Raw genomic sequence first — 21068 nt, forward strand, 5'->3', positions numbered from 1 at the left:
TCATTGGCTTGAGCTGCTTTCGTCACACAAATTCCACCAATCAGTAAACAAAAAATATTATATAACATCCAATAAAGTATGACGCAGTTAAAATAAAATGTTATAAAATTGAAAGGATGATGAATCAAATCTTGCTCGCTAGCTTATGGCAAGTTAGCGAGTGAATGGATAGGGGAAAGATCTTCCCACCATGGCAAAGGAGTTTACCAGCCATAGCAATTTGTAGCTGAAGGGTTATATCTACATAGAGCCATTTTGTGGTGATATTCTTCTCTGGAACCGGGAGAGAACATATCAAAGGTAGTTTTGGCAAATATTGAGAGCTGGCATGAATGGCCACCAACAAGAACTAAAGGCTGGCTTAGTTGTAGTAAATAGAAAGACAAGCTAACGAAAGGTTTGTTTGAATAACATGGAATTAAGCTTACTTTTCTAAACCTTTTGACGGTATGAACGATTTAGCGGTAACAGATGCCACGAATTCTTTATTCACTGACGAGGACACAAATCAAAAAAGTTTCTTTTCCGGAAAATTGCCCGGTAGCGACCGATAGACACTCCAAGTGCTACAGAAATTTTACATCTTGTCTAGCACCAAAGCGACGAAACCGGGGAAGAACAGAGGAGAAAACGAGGATGTATTTTAAACCGTCGAGGCCTTTAGGACGCTTGGGGCGATGCAAATATGGAAAGGCTCCTCGATACATGACAAGGATCGACGAATTTAAGGCTTTTAAAATACCCGCCTGAGTTCCAAAGTTTTGCCCGCAAATATACAATAATTTAAGAAACAAAAAAGCAAAGCTTATGTGGCTCAGTTTTACATCATTTCATTTTGTCGTTATATTGCTTTTCGAGGTACGCGACATGCATAAATGGCGTGGGCGGAAATGTTGATCATGAATTGCCTTGGGCGACCAAACAAAAAATTTCCTAGCAGTGAACATACAGTAGTTCCTAAACATTTATTTATAGTTTTTGATACTGCAAAATAGTTAAGCTGAGCTTGGCTAGCTAAATAGTAACGTCTTGGACTTTGCAAGTTATGTAATGATCTTGAAGATGTGGATGCATAAGTTATGTTCGCTGAACTGCCTACGCAAACAAAATTATATTGCACACGGTACAATTCAACAATTTCCCAACGAGAGGAATAATCACCTCACAATTTCACCTGTTTCAACCTTAGACCTGGAAAACGTATACTTACATCTTAGTTGGAAGGAGGCTTAATTCAGGGACAGCGCTGGTAAAAACACTTCGGATTTTTCTCTTCGCCCTCATGCGCTCTCAACGCCTTTGGACGATTATTATTTAACACAATGTTACAGTGCCCAAATATGGTCATTCTGAACAGATATGACCCCTTTCTCGAAAGTCGGTAAGTATATTTTAAAGTGTTTTTTCGCCGATTACATGGTGATTACAGGCATTTTACTTGGCCAATGTTTCAATAGAATCATAAGATTTTAAAATTTAGTATTCAAAGCTAAGAAAAATTGACTTCTTTTAAGAAATGTTTATCACTAAAGACATTTATCCTTTATCGGGCCCGGTAAGTTACCGGGACTTTCGAGAAACAGGCCTAACTATTAATAACGCTGTTTTATACTGAACACAAAGAAGACAACGAAAATTGCTGTTAAGAATTGTTTATGAACTGGCAAATTAGGGGGCAAATTACAGTTCAGCAAAAACGTTTTCATATATTTTTCGCTAGACTTTTGGATTGTCCCGTACCGTAAAGTTTCGATAGTAACGACCCCCCGAAAGTAACGTCAATACTTTGTGGCCACTAATAAATCCAGAAAACAGCGAGCCCCCGAAAGTAGCAAGACCATGCAAGCTTTTTTTTTTTAATTACAATATACAAATACCGAATGCCTTTATTGTTTTCCAATCCATAGTCAAATTTTTAATGTACAATACTCGTGCATGGACAAATTGATCACGATAAGGCACTTTACAACAACGGAAAGCCTTAAGCCATCATTCGCCCTTGACATCAGTTCACTGATGGCGTAATGTGAAAACTGAACTGGTAGAATTTCGTATTAATTCACAACAGGAACGTTTCTTCAAATTAAAACTGAAAACTCTATATATACAACAGTATAAAACGCATTGGTGTGTCATAGATTTAAAGCACTGAGTTTATCTTTCCTCCCCTGAGTTAGAGAAGAATTCGATTCTACAGCGGCTGATTCATTCATGCGGTAACTAGTCCGGTAGATCATCGATGTTTATTTCACTGTCCCTGCTACCAGAAATGGGTAATGCAAATGGTCTTAATTCTGTCTGTTGTTTGAGCTCTGTGCGAATCATATAATTTTTCATTTCGGAGAAAAGAACTAGCGCTAGCTTGTTTCATGGTTTTAGTTCCCCGAAAATAACGACCCCCAGAAAGTAACGACTCCCCGAAAGCCGTAACGAGCCCCAAACGCTGCTAATTCCAAAAGCAACGAGGGTCGCTACCACTGATCGGAACTTTACGGTATTCTAGGGCTCAGAAATTACAAACAGTACATGTATTTCCTTACATTAAGTTCTCGCAACCGTTAAACAGAGATCTCGACTCGTCTTGAAGAGATAGAAAAGGACGGGGGAATGGATTACAGGATTACCATAACAAAAGCTCTATTCATCCCTTCAAGCTGTTAGGGCTATCTAGCGTTACTAATGTCAACAATATTGTAAGATCTTGGAAACCGTTCAAAAACTGGTCATTTTCTCATCACAAGTTATCAAGCTGCTGGCTTAAACTAGAAGGTGGTATACTACTGAAAAACAGCAAAACGAATTAAAACAGTAAACTTAAGACATTTTTGTTTGTTTAAAAATAAACCGCTGTTCTTAAGGTAAAAGGTTGCGAAAACTCTAATGTTCTCCACTTTAGGAATGAGCTCATCTGGCAAAGCATCGAGTGGAACGACATTAAAATATTTTGTAATTACGGGAATTACTACCAAGGCTTGATCACGAGTAACATTATGATATAACTCAATTAAATATCAAAGGCATTATCGTAATATTACTCGAGCCGTAGCAAATCGTCACTATTGCTAAAAACGAAATCAAATCATTTCGATCGCTAATATAAGTGAGGGGCTATCAAAAGCTTCAAACTTTTTCAATCATGTTAGATTTCCTAAAGAAAAACAAGCCGTTCCCATTTTTTCAATGGTCTGTTTACTTTTTTAGTGTTTACGTAGACACGAAAGCATCAGTGCTAAACGTTCGGATTAAGGAATTAAAGGCTCAGGGGCATACAGCCACTGAGGATAACATTAAAGCAAATAAAATACCAGAAACGTTGTCTCAGGACTGTCATGGTTCCCAGATCGTTTTGTGGCCTTGTAAAGACATATTTATGTAAACTAATAGAGTTTTGTCTGTTCAGAGGTCCTAGTTGAAAATTAATCTTCGAACTTTCTAGATGTTTTTGGTTTTACGAAAATGCTAGCTAACCTTTTTCACATTTTTAACGACATATTTGCCCTTTCGAAACCGAAAGGAATTCGTTTTCTTTTGTCACGAAATTATTTTGAGGTGTCATTTTGCTTACGAACGGGTGCTTCATCGAAATGGTCTATTGTGTGCCCTAATTAAAAGTAGCAAGACGCTGTGGGAGCGTTTACTTGGGCGCCGTTGTATTAGGAGTATCTGAGCATGCACGTTAGTTCAGTCTTTGGTGACAGGTGAACGATAAAAGATTCGCTGAGAGTCTAAGGCATCATATTTGCGATAAACGTGATGTAGTCGACCGAAAATGTCACGCAAACAAAATAAAACATTACTCTCTTTAATACTAAACACGTCGGATTTTGTAACCATGGGTTGCATCTAAGATAATGATGGATTTTGGCGACAAAGGAGTATTTGCGGTTCCAGTGGTAATGATGAATTTTGGCGACAGAGGGGTATTTGTGCGAATACCTTTCCACCCTGATACCCTTTTTTTCTGGGCTTTCTATGAGAGATGTTCCAGCTTTTTCACTGGTAACAGCGCACGATCACAAAATGTCACGCAGAACGTGCAATATGACACGCGTGCGAAAACACATGCGTTCTATATGGGACGCGTGCCGAAAAGACAAACCTCACAGAACATCCGATTTACAGAAATTTAACTCAACGAATCTATTTCATGACCACTGGAATAGGACAGACAGGGCCGTACATAGCGCGGGGGCAGAGGGGGCAGCTGCCCCCGCCAGGAAAACTCAATTCCGTTTCTAACATCACACTGATCACAAGAAAATCGACTAATTGACTGAAAAAATATTCCTTCAATGTGAATTCCAAATAATTATTTTCGAAAATCTTTTGAGGTACCGGTTTTCTTATGAAAATAATGATTTTTTTTTCAGTTTGGGCTGCCTATGGTTTAGAATTTGGTGTGTAAATAAGACTGACAAGCATACGCCACTTTCTGGCCCGTGTTTTAGCCCTTTTAAATCTAGCTTATACAAGTATTTTTTTTCCGAGATAAATTGGTTTTAAAAGCCTGCGCTGCTCGCAAGTATTTGTAGCGGGTTTGGATTTAACCATCATATGTTCATCATCCGACAGGTCATTTGCGCCTAATGATTTTTGAGTTTCCTCTTTTGAATTCTCTTCGTTTTGAATATGACCTCTTATTCTGTGTGTTCAACGACGGTGTTTTTATGCCACATAGGACATTTCAGCTGGGTTTGGCTTGGCTCTTTTTAGTGCTTGATAGTTTTAACTGCCTTTCTTGTTGAGATTTGGCAATATTAGGACAGAAATTAATCACTGCTTGTATCATGCAATGAGCTTCATTCTGTAATTGTTGCAATGCCGGGCCCGGCTAGTGTTTGTCACAAGCAGTTGTATTTCTTGGCACGGCTATTTGGATTTTTGGTTCTCTAGTAATCGTTGTAGATAGTGCGTTTGAATTGTGGAAGCTCAGTGATTTTCTCCCTTTGTTTACAGCAGTGCATCGACTGTGTTTTAAACTGATAAGAGACAATATTTGCTTCAAGCAAGACAGGATCAAGATCCTCTCTTGCTTCAAGCTAAACAAGACGTTAACTCCATAAAAAGTCATGACAATTTAAAACTAAAAGTATCGGTGTGTTTTTTTTTTTTCTCTAAACGTCGTAGAGGCAACTTTCTGTGTAGGAGTGAAAACAAAATTAATGTCCAACTAGAAACCCTGTCTGCATATAGTAAACCCCTGTGAGGGGTGTGCGGAGTTTGCCCCCACAGACAAAAAATCCTAGGTACGGCCCTGACAGAACTTTAATGACAAAATCAAAGCGCTCTGTGAGTGACCAAAGAATGAACTATTTCAAATTATGTCTACAGTTATTTGTTTATTAAACACGCAAAAAAGAAAATAAACTTCACTCGCACTGGAAGGCAACGCAAAGGTCGAAGTGACGTTCATTCTTTGAGTGGTTTTGCGTGATTGCCATTGAACAAAATATCATGACACAAAAGAGAGTGTTTCCAGAATTTAAAAGGGCTTTAAATGAAAGAAGCTGGGTTTATAAAGTGGAAAGACACTGCAGCTCCCGTGGCGATTGAATAAAAAGCAGAATTCGTCCAGTTTTCGTTCCAAGAACCGCCGAAAATATTTTCTTTCTGAATGCGGCGTCGCCGGATGAAACTTGATACACGTGACCGATTTTGGTTGCCTAGCACGTGACCGATTTCTTCCCGGTGTTTTCAGCGTGGCAATTCCTTTCTGCATCCAAACGACGGCTTCTTTCAACGTTTTGTAACATCGGAAGGGGCTTTCAGTTTTGCTAAAGCCCGGGTGCTAAAGTTGCTGTTTTGGCTTTATCCAACGTAAAAATAAAAATGCGTTTAGTGTTGCGGTACTCAGTTGTTGTTGGTATGAATATGCAAATTTTCGGCGTTTACGTTTGTTCCAATGAATCGATCTTATCGCTGACACTAGCCTCCCACGCTGACGTTCTTAGGGGTTCGTCACGCGTTCCTGCCCCACGAACGTCTGCTGAAACGAACAGCCACTTCCGTTCGTCGGCAAATTGCCTTTGTCTGAACAGACCAATCAGCATTGACTCATTATGACAAGTAAAGCCAATCACATGCTGCGAAACAACGGAAATCATCACCCGTGGAGATATTTTCGCTTCCGGACGTGCATATAGTTTATACGATTGAAATTTTTCGTTCCATAACACCCTGCATTTTGTTCAGTGATTTCACTGAGAGAAGCGGCAAGAATTCCAGGAACGCGTGACGAACCCCTAAGAACGTCTGCGTGGGAGGCTACGCTGACACTCGACTCCGAAGGAAATAAATTTTTTTCAGATTCTACGTCTAGCGTGTCAATTTGGCGTGCCCGTGCGTTCACCTTTTCCCTGTTTTCCCGTGAGGATCACATTTTGGTTTTATCCAAGTGAACGTAAATAAAGAAATTAATTCGTCAAGCGTCGATTGACGGCTTGATTGTCACTGTGCATTAGCAAACTTTCAGTGCTTACATTTGTTCTCGTGAATAGATCTTATCGCTCACACTGGACCCCGAATGAAATTTATTTTCGAAGCTTTAGTTTTAGTTTCCTACCTTACCCTAAGCCTTTCACCGACGGAATGGTCTTGAATCTTTAAAGTTAATTGAACGTTTTCTTTTTTATATTGCGGTCAGAGAAATTAAAAGTTTTGCTCCGCTGTATGTTAATTCAGTGTTTACGGCCTGATCTTATCGATTACGTTTGATACCGAATGGGGATTTATCGAGAAGAGCCAAAAGAGCGTCTGAGGTTAATTGAAGTCGAAATTTTGGAAAATATCCGTCCTAAAAAGAAAAGTTGCCCCTTAGTTTTGTTCCATGGAAGAAGTTAGCAGACAACACACATACTAGCTGTTTTCTTTTAAGAATACGATATTCGTTGTGTTAATTTTACGTCCTTGTTGTTTGTCCCGTAATGGCGGCTTATGATGAATACATGCAGACTCTAGGCCAACATGTAGCGCACGCACGGTAGATCACTGCGATTTGGCACCGACGAAGAAATCCTATTTTATAACTTGGCGCTCCGCCCAAGTAATAACAACGTTTAGCAGGGTTACGTTATGCAAGGCGAAGGAACACCTCAAAAGAAGTTAGCACAAAACCGGCTAATATTAAACGCTGGATTGTATAGTAACCTTAATTTAGCACACGTAATTAACATACTTTTACTCACCGTTTAAACTCACTAAAACACGTGCTACCCGCTTCAAGGATTTTCACACTGTTTACATCTGGAAGAACAAAATCCTGAATCAGAACACCACATTATAGGTTTCTTGTGGTTTTCTATAGTGTTGATTTGCATACAATTTACGCGACAGCACCAATGTCGTGTATTGAGTTGTGCGTGAGCGGATCTTTTAATACTATATTAGTATAAATCTACTAGTGTTCTATCACGAATACCGTTCTCCGATTGGCTACGCTACTCGCTATCTATTTAACAAATATATTCCACGTTGCTGGGCGTCTGTTCAGTAATAGATCACAGATGACGTCAAAATGTGGTAAGAACAAAAAAGTGCGCCTCGTGTGTCGCTGATGTTCTTACCACCTTTTTCTCTACAAACGAACACAGATCCATACGACATCATATCACGTGCTCATCTTCAAATCTCATATACATGATACAGTGCTCCAAATGCAAGGTACAATACATAGGAGAGACTAAACGACATCTAAGCGACAGATTTGGCGAACACAGACGCGCAATCGAAAAAGCCCTTCAACAACGTCACATCGATCAACCTACCGCCGTTTCAGATCACTTCACTCTTCCTGGCCATTCAATCAAAAACATAGAACTCATTCCCCTAGAACTCATTAACTCCAACAGAGACGGCATTCGGAAAGCCAGAGAAGCATTTCTAATTTCCAAGGGCAAGACTCTTGAACCCTATGGAATAAACAGACGCGATGAAACTTAATCTGCCTTCAGCTTTCTTTATTTATCAACCAATCACATCTCAACTTTTCATTTGTATCGTCCTCAAATATTGTAACCGTTTATTTCCAATTTTTACCTAGCTTTTTGCCGCCCCTGAAGAAGGTTAGTATTGTCTAACCGAAATATTGGGCAATAAAATTATTTTAGCTGTCCGATCAGCCTTGCATTTAATTTTACGTTTTATTCAACATTGCTGATCCTGATCTACACAAAGATCCGGCTACACTTTGCTGCTGTTTGTACAAGTGGTCCCTGCACTATTCAAGAGTTACCACATTTTGACGTCTTCGGTGATCTATTACTGAACAGACGCACGGCAACATGGAATCTATTTGTTTTATATGATAGAAAAGCAAAAGTTGTTGATGGTAACGTCATCTGTGCGTCTGTCCTGCATTCAATAAATCATAAGTGAGCACCAATCAAAATGCGTGTAAAATTCAGCTTGTTATATAATCTGTGATAGATAGTGAGAAGCGGTTATCAACAAAATGGTGTCTGCGATGAGGAAATAGATAATTTACTTAATTTATTAATTTATTCTTTTTCACAACTTTTGTGTACTTCTTCTGCCGCCAGTGCCATGAGACTACGTGATATTTGAGCGGGCATAACCATTATCACCAACCACCAACCGATTTACGGAAATCATTATCTCACATTGTTGCATGCAATGAATTGACAATAAGTGCTTAGCATGAACCCCTTAATTGAACTATTCGGACAGTGAAAGTCATGTCTACTTTAGACTGTCAATCCATAGGATCTCAAATAACTGGCACGTTCTTCTCCGTTCTATTTCAGTTCACTGATCGAGGCGTTCAGAAGAGCACGAAATCTTACAACCGAGTGTGCGAGTTTTGTCACGCATTGTGGTGTAGGACGTGATGTTATTTGTCCCTGGCAGATGACTTGGAGATTTAGCTTGCGTTCGATTGACAGTATTCCGGAATAAGAGCGATAGCTGTTAGATTTCTCTTTTTAAGTAAATTTGGGAAGACATTTCTGCACTGAAACTTTCGCTGACACATGATAATTTGACCCCAGTAACTCCTAAAACCTCTTATAACGGATTTCTTGTACGTATTCTTATTCCGGAATTTGGTCAATCGAACGCACCCTGAGGGTACTGAGCTTGATTCAACAACAGGGTCATTGTCAGGTTTACCATTTACAGACAGAGTTCGACGGCTTTCGTTGGAAAACAACCGTCATATAAGAGTCGAAGAGCCAGTACTATTTCGGCAATATAATTTTTCTGGCGTAAATTTCTAGGATTAAACTTGTTGCACCTTAAGAAACGGCGAAGCTAATTTCCTATTCGAAGGTTATTAATTCGAAAGACATGGTCTTATAAATAATCATGTATAAAAAACAATGTTTCTAAAATTTATCATAGTATTTATCAAGGTTAGGTATTTTTGGAAGATATATAATAACTAGAAATTGAGTGTCATAAAATAAAAGAATTAACTTGTAACTTTATTCTTTGATTTGTACTTGGTACATTGATACATTGGACTGGCACGGCGGGCTAGTCAAAGATTGTGATATTATAAGTAAACAATAAATGATAAATAAAGTACAGGAAAACAAGAACAAGGAACGAATTGTTACTTACATGCTAAGGATTATGTATTGCTTACGTACTAAGGATTGAAGTACTAAAGAAAAAACAAACTGATTCGTTTTTAAAATGAAACTGAGAAAAATTAACTTTTGATCCTGTGGATTAATTTCGAGTTAACCCTTCGAATAAGATCAAGAAAGGATGTGACAGTTACTATCCACAAAATTAACCACTTGGTTGACACTGTGATGAGTTAGATTGATTGAAAAGCGTTTTCCTTAACTCAGCTGTGAAAAGATTCGCTCTCGGCTAGTATTTCAGGCAACCCAACTGCAAATATTTAATGTTACTCGTTTAACCAAATGAAACCCTATGAACAGTATGAACACGTGGTCCCCGTCATGTGTTCACGTTCCGGTTAGCCGGCTCAAGTCGTCAAACTGAAACTGGCCGATCAAACTCTTTACCATTTTAAACTTTCAGTACCAAAGCAGATGTAGAGATGCGCTATTTAAAACTGCATTAGCGCAGCAAAGCAATTAGAACTGAAATTGCATCTCATTAATTACGATGTTAAAATTTACAGGCCACAAGTTTATAGCCTTTTTCAGTGTTACTGCGGCTGTGTTTCGACTTGCAATCTTTCGACATACCATGAATTCGAAAAAAGCCGAAGGACTGTTAAAATTTCAAAACAAGCAATGCTAAAACTATTGGCCCTAAAATGGCTTAGGAAGGTTATCACTGAACTGTTGCACTACTCCCCCGGTACCGTATAACATTTTTGACTTACGCCAGGTTACATCGTATGTCGAAAGATAGTGCCTATGCACGTAACATTGAAAGCGACTGTAAACTCACTAGCCTCTTACCGGTAATCCAAAAACGAAATAAAATATAGAAAACACAATTTCGTCTTTGCTCAATCCCACGTAGCCTGCATATCGTCTGCAAGGCGAATCTTATTCATGCAACCACGTGCGCTTGGCATGTATTCTCAAGCCTCCCACGCAGTCGTTTTTAGGGAACTCGAATTACCTCCTCCCCACAAAAATTCGAGTCCCCTAAAAACGACTGCGTGGGAGGCTATTGGTTGTTGGAAGTCTCAATCTTTTGGTACCCGCAAATGCATGTTGGTGCCCGATTGTCCTTTTGTATCACATCCAGACCGGCTGACTGCGATATCATTTTCTCCCTCCTTGCAAAAACAAAACGCAATTCAACCATGCAGCCGTCCACGTGGCTGTCGCAAAAGCGTAGCTGATCAAACAAAACGCTCCTTTATTGTCTCCACGCTTTCTAAACACCGATTGCAGTTTCTTCGAACTCACGAAGACGTCAAAAGATATCTCACAGGCAGCCCAGACGCAAAAATTAGCCTTTGCTCGATTTGCTCGCAAAAATTTTAAAAACAAGTGCTCGCTTGCTTGTGCTCGCAAATTTTTCGCAACTGCTGGCATGCTCGGATTCTCGTTAAAGTTTGCTCAATTGCTAGACATTTCGTAAATCGTCCTTTGTACCTTTTTTGCAACAGAAATAAATGTTTTTCTGCGTGATACTGAAAACCAATGAATCTGGCTGTCATCAGTTCAGTTGAAGGCACACACCAATAACATAACTGAGTGAACGCAATTATACATGATCGCGATAAGATGTAAAACTGTTGTGTATTGTGGAGGCGTCACTCAGGCTACTAGGCGCGCTCTAATAAAACAGCGTCTAAAGCTTTGTGGCCAGCAGAAAATTTACGAAGTGCTCGCTACTAGCAAGACAAATTCGATTACTGCTCGTGCTCGCGAGAAAAACCGCAGTGCTCGCAAAGACCATTCGATACCTCTCATTTTGTCGGGTTTTGTCAATTGGAGGCTTTCCATTATAAAATAGTTATCTCATGTACCACATTCACAGTGCAAAATTGCTGCAAAATCCCTCTCCGAAGTTCGCATTCTAAAGGGTACGCTCGATTGACCCTATTCCGTAACAGGAGTACATACAACGAATACAAGAAATCCGTTATAAGAGGTTTCTGAAATGAATGGAGTATAATTATCATGTGTCAGCGTAAGTTTACAGTTTGAAATCATCCATGCAAACTACTGGAATTAAGGCCACGTGGCATACACCCTGCTTTCGTCTGTCTCATCAGAAGGGCGTCAAAATCGCCCAAGAATTGTACCGAAAATTGCTGGCACTTTACAGGTTGCACTCTGTTGAAATGGTCTCAAACATCGCCACCTAAACGATATCAAAAATTGACTGTGTAAAAGGCTCTAATCGATGGTTTAGCGTCTGAAACCATTAATTTGCACTTTGATGGTTGTATGCTTGCGTGCTGCTCCTGCCTGCACGCCGACCCTGTAAAATGCCGCCTGATTTGTGTTGATGATATAACAAAGAAGCGAGACAATGCCGCACCACGCCTTTCCGGGTGGGGTATCCGTGGTTTGAAACCACACACAAATAAACTGAACACATTGACATTACCATTTCCGGCATGCACGTACTGTGCTCTGACTGCTCTGTGTGGATCAGATCATAATTCTCATGCATTCTCTCGGCCCTCCCGAACTACCAGCTTTTAATTTCGTTAAACATTTCAAGTTAGCCAAAATTTAGCGAACCAAACTAACAGGTACTAGTGGCCGAGAAAAATGTTTTGTTTAGGCAAAACTGGCTTGGCATTCAGGCAACAAATTTTCCTTAGGTCTCCTTAAAATATAGTTTGTGCTGTATTGGTTCAGGGGCATTATAATTGTTGTCAAGAACAACCTTACGCTGTGTCAGAAAAATGAGTGTACAATATATCACTTGTTTGTTGATAAAATAGCCTATAAGAATTGATAATTTTCGATGAACGTTACCCAACAAGAAAAAAAGAACTGATACTGAGTTTAACCGCTGTTATCGCCCAGTATTCGGACAACTGACGAGATCTATTGGAAAGATGAAATCCATAGTTAAATCTCTGAAAAATGAATCTCAGATAGAGTGTTGACAGGGACTTGACTTTCATAAGAAATTCAGAAAGAAACTTTTTCTTTTCCACCATATCTGGATGCCTGGGAAAGGATACTCGTAACATTAACAGTTCTACCGCATACTTGACAAACTTAAGACTGTAGAAAGCATCAGTACAACCACAAAGAAAACAATTCTCGTGGATAATAAACTCTCTTAACAATATAATTCAGCCGGGGAAATCAAGTGAGAAATAAAATAAGACCCTAAAAAAATTCAAAGAAATTCGCAATCCTGCACGGTAGATTATCCAGTTCTTCAGGTAGCTCTTTTTTTCTCGGCAGCTATATCCTTTATTTTTTCTTATAAATAGAAGTTACATAGTTCGGACACCGCTGTCTCTGTGCACCAGCAGCCAGCAACAAGTATCATTCCGGCAAATTAACGTCATCCCCCCACACTTCACTCTTGTAGGTTTTCGGTTTTTCGGTTCGGGGTTATTTTTTGTGCGTTTTTTCGGTTTCTAATAAACCCCAATGCTCCCGTCCTGGAGGATCTGCTCGCAGCACTATACCTTCTGTTGGGGACCACTTGTAACCTATAGTTTTCATACAACGATAGGCAATGATTGAAAACGTTTGCGCATCGCCCAGTGGCGGTGTAAAGGCCTGCGATTGTGTTCATCGATGAATCAGGAACATTGAAGGAAAGCCTGATGTAAAAGCGATGGTTGTAGTCACCAAATAGTTTATGGCTGCAATGCTAATCTGATTGCACTCTGATTATGGGGTAATAAACAACTAAAAATAGGTTAAATTGATTCATAGATAGCATCCAAGAAGGGCTAATTGCAGTAATCAGGGGCACCCAACGGATCGTTTCGGTAAATTATCTGTTCGGAAGGCCCTTAATCCCCTACAATTTTCTAAAGGGAATTTTCACCACGAACTTTCGTGATATGGGAAATTTAAGGCCTAGTGTTTTCGGATTGATAAAAATGTTGTTTCGAGTACCGAAAAAAGGTCAGCTAAGATTTTCGGAAAGGAAATAAGACCTAAGGTTTTCGGGAAATGGACAAAAATACCCTACTAATTTCAAAAAGACTCAAGTTCCCCTAGAATGACCGAACAGATAAAAATATTATAGCGCTGCCTGAAATGAACCTATAGAGCTTTAAAGCCACTCCAGATCGCCTAAAATAACGTCTCAAAGGATCTGAGAGAAAATTGTCGTTTGTTGCCCCTGAGTAATGGCTTACCTTAGCAATATTCTTCACAAGCAGAAATACGACAACTTGGCTTGACAAAACAGCAATGCGATGAGCTTGATATCTTGCACTTTCGGCAACAGGTTCTCGAAACTAAAAGAGAATGAGAGTAGATTTATTCAACTTGTGACCGTCATCAGTACTGATCTTGTGATTCTTGTGATCTTCTGATCTTGGGATCTTGTGATCTTGTAACCCCATTTACATGAGCAAAGTTCGGCACGGCACCCCAAAATTACGGTACGGTGTCGCCAAATTTTTTGGCACGGCACTCCTGCCGAGACCACCTCGCGAGGTGATCTCGGCACCCTTACAGTCAACCCAGGTCACGCGTGAACGATATTTTTGAAATTTGAACGGAATTTTAAAATTTACATGTCAGTTTTGAAAATCGCCAACGAGATTTCAGAGTTTCCGTATAAATTTCCCTAGCTTATTGACGGTATAAAGCTATGAATTTTTCTTTACATTGCAAAATTGAATATTTCAAGAATAACAATTGTTTACCAAGAATTTTGAATCTTTTTTTTCAGTTAATGCGTCTTTTTCGGAACGATTTCCAGAGAAATGTCTAACATTCCATTCACACGTCGGACATTATAAAGAGAAATTCGAATGTTCATTTCACTCTTGGAAATACTGTTCACGCGTGACCTGGGTTGACTGTAAAATTTCGGGCACCAGTGCCGTGTTATTTTGGGGCACACTTTCTTGGTCCACCTATTTCTTTTTGTAACATGATAGCACCGCTTTTTTTCTTGTATTTTAAAGCCCCATTTACACGAGTAAAAAGATCGGCACGGCACCCCAAAATTTCGGTACGGTGCCACCAAATTTTTTGGCACGGCACTCCTGATTTTAAACGTGAAAACATAGCGTGCCCCAAAATAACACGGCACTGGTGTCCGAAATTTTAGAGGTGCCGAGACCACCTCGCGAGGTGATGGGAAACCTTTGTGAATTATAATATATAAATAAATAAATGTTATCCCTTCACATATGTTTTGTAGTTTATGTTTTGTATATATAGGTACTGTCGTCTAGCAGTACCGTCGTTTGGTCTTTTAATTCGAAATAGACATGCTTGGCAATTCTTGCTGACCTTATTTTGGACCACCGTGAAAATTTCAGTTCTGCGTTTGTTATCCTTTAATAAACTGTCGTTCCGTGTGGTCATGAAGGTCTATTTGGGTTTTCTAAGTTGAGTATTCGAAACGGAATTCTGAAAGTTCCCACGATCAGTCAACCCAAACATGTCTACAAAGCGGAGTATATAATTCTGATAATTGCGAACATTCGAGCTTGTAGTCAGTCAGTTGCCAGACGAGTCGCTAGTTGAACATAGCTGGAGTTTGTTGAGCCTGATGCAATAGTAGAAGAGCAGTTGTAACTGGCAATCGGTTTATAAAGTCAAGTAAAGAAAACTCGAAAATGTAATCCATGCAGCGTCTTGGACTTCTTGCTACCGACCTCTAAGCATTATCAAGCGAATGCTCAACATAAGCTTTATGAAAGAAGATGACGTATTCTGTTTTTCTATTTTGACTTTTTAAAGGTGTTTCCCTTGTTTGCTAAGCCAGCTGAAGAACTGCCAATATATTTCCTCCCAATTTCCCGAGGCCATTTCAAGTGCAAATTCTTAAACATGAACCACTGAGCCTTTTCTAAATAGTTCATCAGTGGCAGATTTGAATTGCTAGAATCTTGAGACTTAACTAAGTCATTGAAAAAAAAAATGAAACGTTTTCACAGGAAACTTCTCCTTTTTTGTTGCAAATGTGTCGAGTTTAAAAAACAAACATGTCTAGGTTAAGACGTCTCCACAGTTTCCTTTCACAGGCATGACAGAATAACCAACGACAAAATAAAAGGCATTATAGAAAATTCGATAGAAAATTCATTATCAATTCGCTACCCAAAAAATTTATTCGGCCCTGATAAAATGAATGTAAATCGATGAAATCCAATGAAAACCTATGATACCAATCTAACAATTGTCATTCATTATTATCAATTTGTACCGATTATCTATTTTATCAGTCGGAAAGGCAAGGAACGTTTTCTCCTCTAAGCCCTGTTCAATGCGGTTTCGATACATTTCCTATTCAAGAGTATCCTTGTACCCACCGCTTACGATTTATTGGTCTACTTGGCTCTGATTTGATCCAGCTCGAAGGATGAATTAGTTCTCGACGATCCCACCGGAAATCCATCTCAAGGGAACAAAGAAAGGCAAGTCGTTAATTCCGGCGATAGCGCAATCTAAACTCAATGTTTCTTATTCAAAATTTATATGTTTACAAAATTCTTTCAAACACTACGTAGTAGTGTGACATGCACGTACGTAAGAACTTTCATTTTTAGTTTGGTTAAAAACGCGCAAAGATAACGAAATTAAGAACCATAAAAGGTATTAGGGTAGGCCGAGATTTACATGAAGGTCCAATGACCACAATCACGCAAAGTCTAAACTGAGACCACGTTTGGACGTCATCTAACAAAAGTGGCTATTGTTTTGATCATCACCTGTTCCTGTTTTCGTGAGGTTTTTTCGTGAAGTTTATTATCTGACTACAGTCTGCAGTTAGATTTAGATTATTGGAGTCGAGCGGGATATCCTCCGGCATAACAAAATAATGTTTCAAAGCCGGAAGTTTAAGGCGAAGTACATAGAAATTACATTTTCCCGGAATGTAGAGTGTTCTTCTCCAGTTAAGGCGTGAATCATTCCAACGTACAAAAGACGCACTTAGGTTGCGTTCGATTGACCGTACATGTATTCCAGAATACGATTAAGTGGAATAGCTGTTAAATTTCTCTTTTTAAGAAATTTGGGAGGCCAATCCAGCAAACTATCCCTGACACATGAGATTTTCTTGCTAGCGTGACATATCCGGCTGGGAAGATGTCGCAAGCGACAGGAAAAGCAACAGATACACAGAGACATCACACAAGGATCGTTCATTTCAGTGGATTGTACGGTACGACGAATTTCGACTTGCTACTTGTTTATTTCGCAAAGTACAGATTTCCATTTCGTTTCGTTCCATTTCGTTTCGCAAAGTACAAGAAGCCAGTAGGGGCTAGTAAATCAGCGTTGACCTCAAAAACCTTTGGTGGGCGTTCACTCACAGTTGTTTCTTCGTTTTAATACTTTGGAATTCATGATCACAGCGACTAGTACAAGTACAAGAACATTACTATTAACGCCACTGGCATTAGGGCGGAAAGAGAAAGGCAGGCGCTTGAAAGAGACGAATCCAGTGCTTTGATATTGATGCGCTTTCTTGCGCAACATATTGCACGCATCACGCGCATTATCATTGGGAAACTCAAATACACTGGACTGTTAAAGCTGTTCAAAGGATAATACCTTTCTACTTTTGAGAAGATTAAGACATACCATTACATATCGACCTTCTATGATTGTATCAGCAGGCGAGATTGCGTTTCGTCAATCAAAAAGGCCAGATGATTGATATTCCGGAAAGCTCTGCTAGACCTGTGACCCAGACAGCTCTGAAGAATGGCTAAATATAGACAGCTCTTTGTACAAAGAATCTTGAATTAAAGGGTAGGCTGAAAAAAGGAAAATAGTGACCATCTGCGCAGCTGCATCGACATGTGGCAGCCAACGACTTATAGCTATATCGATAAACTTATTTGTTACATGCTTAACTTTCCAAATGGGTCAAATAATTTGTGTGTATTAATATTGCACTCGTGTATTGCACAACCAGAACACGGTATACTATCAGTTTTTGTCGAGACAAAATTAAAAATGATGAGCCTGCAGTTTCAACAAAACTGGTGAGGAGGCCAGAGAAGGGCATCTGGTGTTCCAGGAGATGTTAACGATTTACTCAGAAATTTTCACGTCCTTTTTTTCCGGGATTTTCGGAAGAGCGCTACGTCTGCCATCAAACCACCCTGACCTCGGCCACCAGACATCTGCCAATTCCGGTTTTTCCGTCCATTTCTGGAAACTGCTTACCTGTCTTCCTTTCGAGTCTCTCTTGAGGCTCTTATCAGGCACGGTCTTTTCCCGCTCACAAGTTGAATTGGAGACAGACATATAGGGCATGTAAAGCGCCTGAAGTCCAGCTCAAGGCACAAACCGGGCCTACTAGGGTTGGAACGTGGCCTACAATATGAGACCCCCAATACCAGGCCCCAACATACGATCTCAGGCCCCGACATACCATATTACCATAACAGGCCCCGACATTTACGTCTATTGTTTAGTCGTGTTATGATGAAAACTGAACTTGGAATGCTTGTTAATCGAACGGCTTTTCTCCAACGTCTGAAAAAATAAAATAATCTACACAAATAAAGCGTCCTAATTCGGAACTGATCGAGTTGCTATTAAGGCGCACAGAATCAATCAACGTCCCCTTGCTGACCTTCAAATCCTTTGCCATCTTTCATGTCTGCAAGTCACGCAAACTGGCGCAGACTGTACGTAGTTCAGCCAAGGCTTGCGTAATTCATTGCAAATGAAAACAACGCCGCAAAATATTTCTTTTTTTTTTTTTTTATACAAAGCTTGCGAGAGAAAAGTCTCTCATGCAGTAGAGTACAAACTCGCTCTAGAAGCATTGTTCCACCCGAATGCTCGTTTATTTATATCTACTTCGTCGCGAAATATTTTTGAACATATTCAGTGGAGAGGTGAATAACTCGGATGCTTACAAATCCGCCTGAAAAATTGCCTCCCTCACTTCTACAAAAGAAATGATGTTCATTCAAAACTTCTACGTACGCTCCCCTTGGAAGTAATAAGAGATAATATATTCCCAAACACGCATTCAAACACAAAATAGTTTTTACTGATAACATGCCTTTAACTGATAAGTTTCACAGCCCTTTTTACGTTAAATCAAACCTAACAGTAACCAAACCCTAACCCTCTACACTATTATACCGAGAAAATTACGAAGGAATCGCAGCGGTTTGTACTGAAACACCGGTACCTGTCCGTATTGCTCTCGTGTTAATAATAATTAATGTGTACTCAAATTCATTTTAACCCATCATGTCAACATATAGAACTACATATCATTTTACAGGCAAATCTCTTTACACACGGGAACTTAAACTTTCGGTAATACAGCTCAATATTTTACAATTAAAATTCAAAATTCTAGCGTTCTGTGATTCAACATTTCCCCAGATAAGATTCATCGGATTCATACCTTGTTTTCTTTCACATTTATAACGCGACAACACACAAACAGAGGTGACTATTCATTGTCGGGTGGAGACAAGGCTATTTCCGGTTGCTCACTATTTTTGGCTAGTGCCGGACCAGGGTGCATTCCGTGTACGTTCCACGCCGAAGATACGCCGAGATTTTAGAAGTTTCACGCCAGGCAGCCGCGGAAGTGCCTGTCCCAGGAACATTTTATGCCCACCGCCTGTACATTGTAATTTCCTACGCCGGGAGAAAAATCCTGAATATTTTTGGCCAAAAACGGTTTGTTTGAACGAGAAAAGTTCTCAAAAGTCTTTGTAGTTTTTCGTCACTCCATTACACCTATGAGGTCTAAGGCAATGCATTACCTCCGCCTATAAACGGATTTAATAACTAAAGGTAACTAGTTGACCACAGTAAAAAGATTACAGTGCTGACGTTTGGAGCGTTTGCCCTTTCTTCAAAGGGAATCCTCTTACGACGAGCTAGCGCTAGAAACGTCAGCACTAGAATCTCTTTACGTGCTTTTGCCCAGCTAGACTGATCACAGTCCCCTATTTTTCCGTGGGATTTTCGAGACTAATACCATTTTAGTTTTAAAAAGCGAGCGCACCAGGGGAAAGTGTCTAAACTACCGAGGGGGGACCTAGTCATTACTTTGAGTGGGGGAGGAGGAGGAGGTAGAAACTCCCGCTCCCCTCAGTAGTTTAGACACTTCCCCAGGCTGCGCTCGCCTTTACAAACCAGGATTGCGGGAGTTCGATAGAAGTATACGAGTCTCGAAAATCCCACAGAAAAATAGGGTACTGTGAACAGTCTATTGCCCAGCTACCCGCTAAGTGTTTAATAATTAGATAAAAAGTTTTGTGCGATATTTCCTTGGACAGCCTGCTACGAAAATGGCGTTTGCAGTGTACATTTGATCTGGATATCTCTAACCAATTGCCATTGGCTTAGTCGTGCCCCCCCTCCCCCCCCCCCCCCCACCTCCGTCCCCCAAATTACGATATCGGGGCTTGATATTGTTGCCTGCGTAACAGAAAACTTGATTTCGATTCTTTGGGGCCTGGCATTGTACCTCGGGGCTTGATATTGTTGTGTCGAATAATGGGCTTGATATTGTTGTCGCGTAAGATACAACTTGATTTCGTTTCATTGGGGCTTGGTATTTTACCTCGGGGCTTGACATTGTTGTGTCGAATAATCTTACGATAACGGGGCTTGATATTGTTGCCTGCGTAAGAGACAAATTAATTTCGTTTCATCGGGGCCTGGTATTGTACCTCGGGGCTTGATATTGTTGTGTCGAATAATATTACGATATCGGGGCTTGATATTGTTAGTTATTGTTGCCTGCGTAACAGACAACTTGATTTCGATTCTTTGGGGCCTGGTATTGTACCTCGGGGCTTGATATTGTTGTGTCGAATAATGTTACGATAACGGGGCTTGATATTGTTAGTTATTGTTGCCTGCGTAACAGACAACTTGATTTCGATTCTTTGGGGCCTGGTATTGTACCTCGGGGCTTGATATTGTTGTGTCGAATAATGTTACGATAACGGGGCTTGATATTGTTGCCTGCGTAAGAGACAAATTAATTTCGTTTCATTGGGGCCTGGTATTGTACCTCGGGGCTTGATATTGTTGTGTCGAATAATCTTACGATATCGGGGCTTGATATTGTTGCCTGCGTAAGAGACAAATTAATTTCGTTTCATCGGGGCCTGGTATTGTACCTCGGGGCTTGATATTGTTGTGTCGAATAATGTTACGATATCGGGGCTTGATATTGTTGCCTGCGTAAGAGACAACTTAATTTCGTTTCATTGGGGCCTGGTATTGTACCTCGGGGCTTGCTATTGTTGTGTCGAATAATGTTACGATATCGGGGCTTGATATTGTTGCCTGCGTAAGAGACAAATTAATTTCGTTTCATTGGGGCCTGGTATTGTACCTCGGGGCTTGATATTGTTGTGTCGAATAATATTTCGATATCGGGGCTTGATATTGTTGCCTGCGTAACAGAAAACTTGATTTCGATTCTTTGGGGCCTGGTATTGTACCTCGGGGCTTGATATTGTTGTGTCGAATAATGGGCTTGATATTGTTGCCTGC

At 40.1% G+C, this 21068-nt stretch overlaps 1 protein-coding gene across 3 annotated transcripts in view; it reads right to left on the bottom strand.

Moving 5' to 3' along the window:
* The window catches only part of LOC146460595 (uncharacterized), a 115325-nt gene that overhangs the window by 87579 nt on the left and 6678 nt on the right, over nt 1-21068 (bottom strand). For 2 of the 3 annotated variants that reach the window (XR_014857592.1, XM_085088035.1), the window contains exons 2-3: nt 13745-13846; nt 7185-7242 (exon numbers count right to left, since the gene is read on the bottom strand). The gene's annotated coding sequence lies outside the window, so the exon portion shown is untranslated. Of the gene's footprint in view, nt 1-1210; nt 3311-7184; nt 7243-13744; nt 13847-21068 lie in introns of those variants that run through there. The other variant, XM_085088036.1, reaches the window with a different exon arrangement.

This window comes from Pavona decussata, unplaced genomic scaffold (assembly GCF_977016875.1).
Source record: "Pavona decussata unplaced genomic scaffold, jaPavDecu1.1 SCAFFOLD_210, whole genome shotgun sequence".
Taxonomy (NCBI): domain Eukaryota; kingdom Metazoa; phylum Cnidaria; class Anthozoa; order Scleractinia; family Agariciidae; genus Pavona; species Pavona decussata.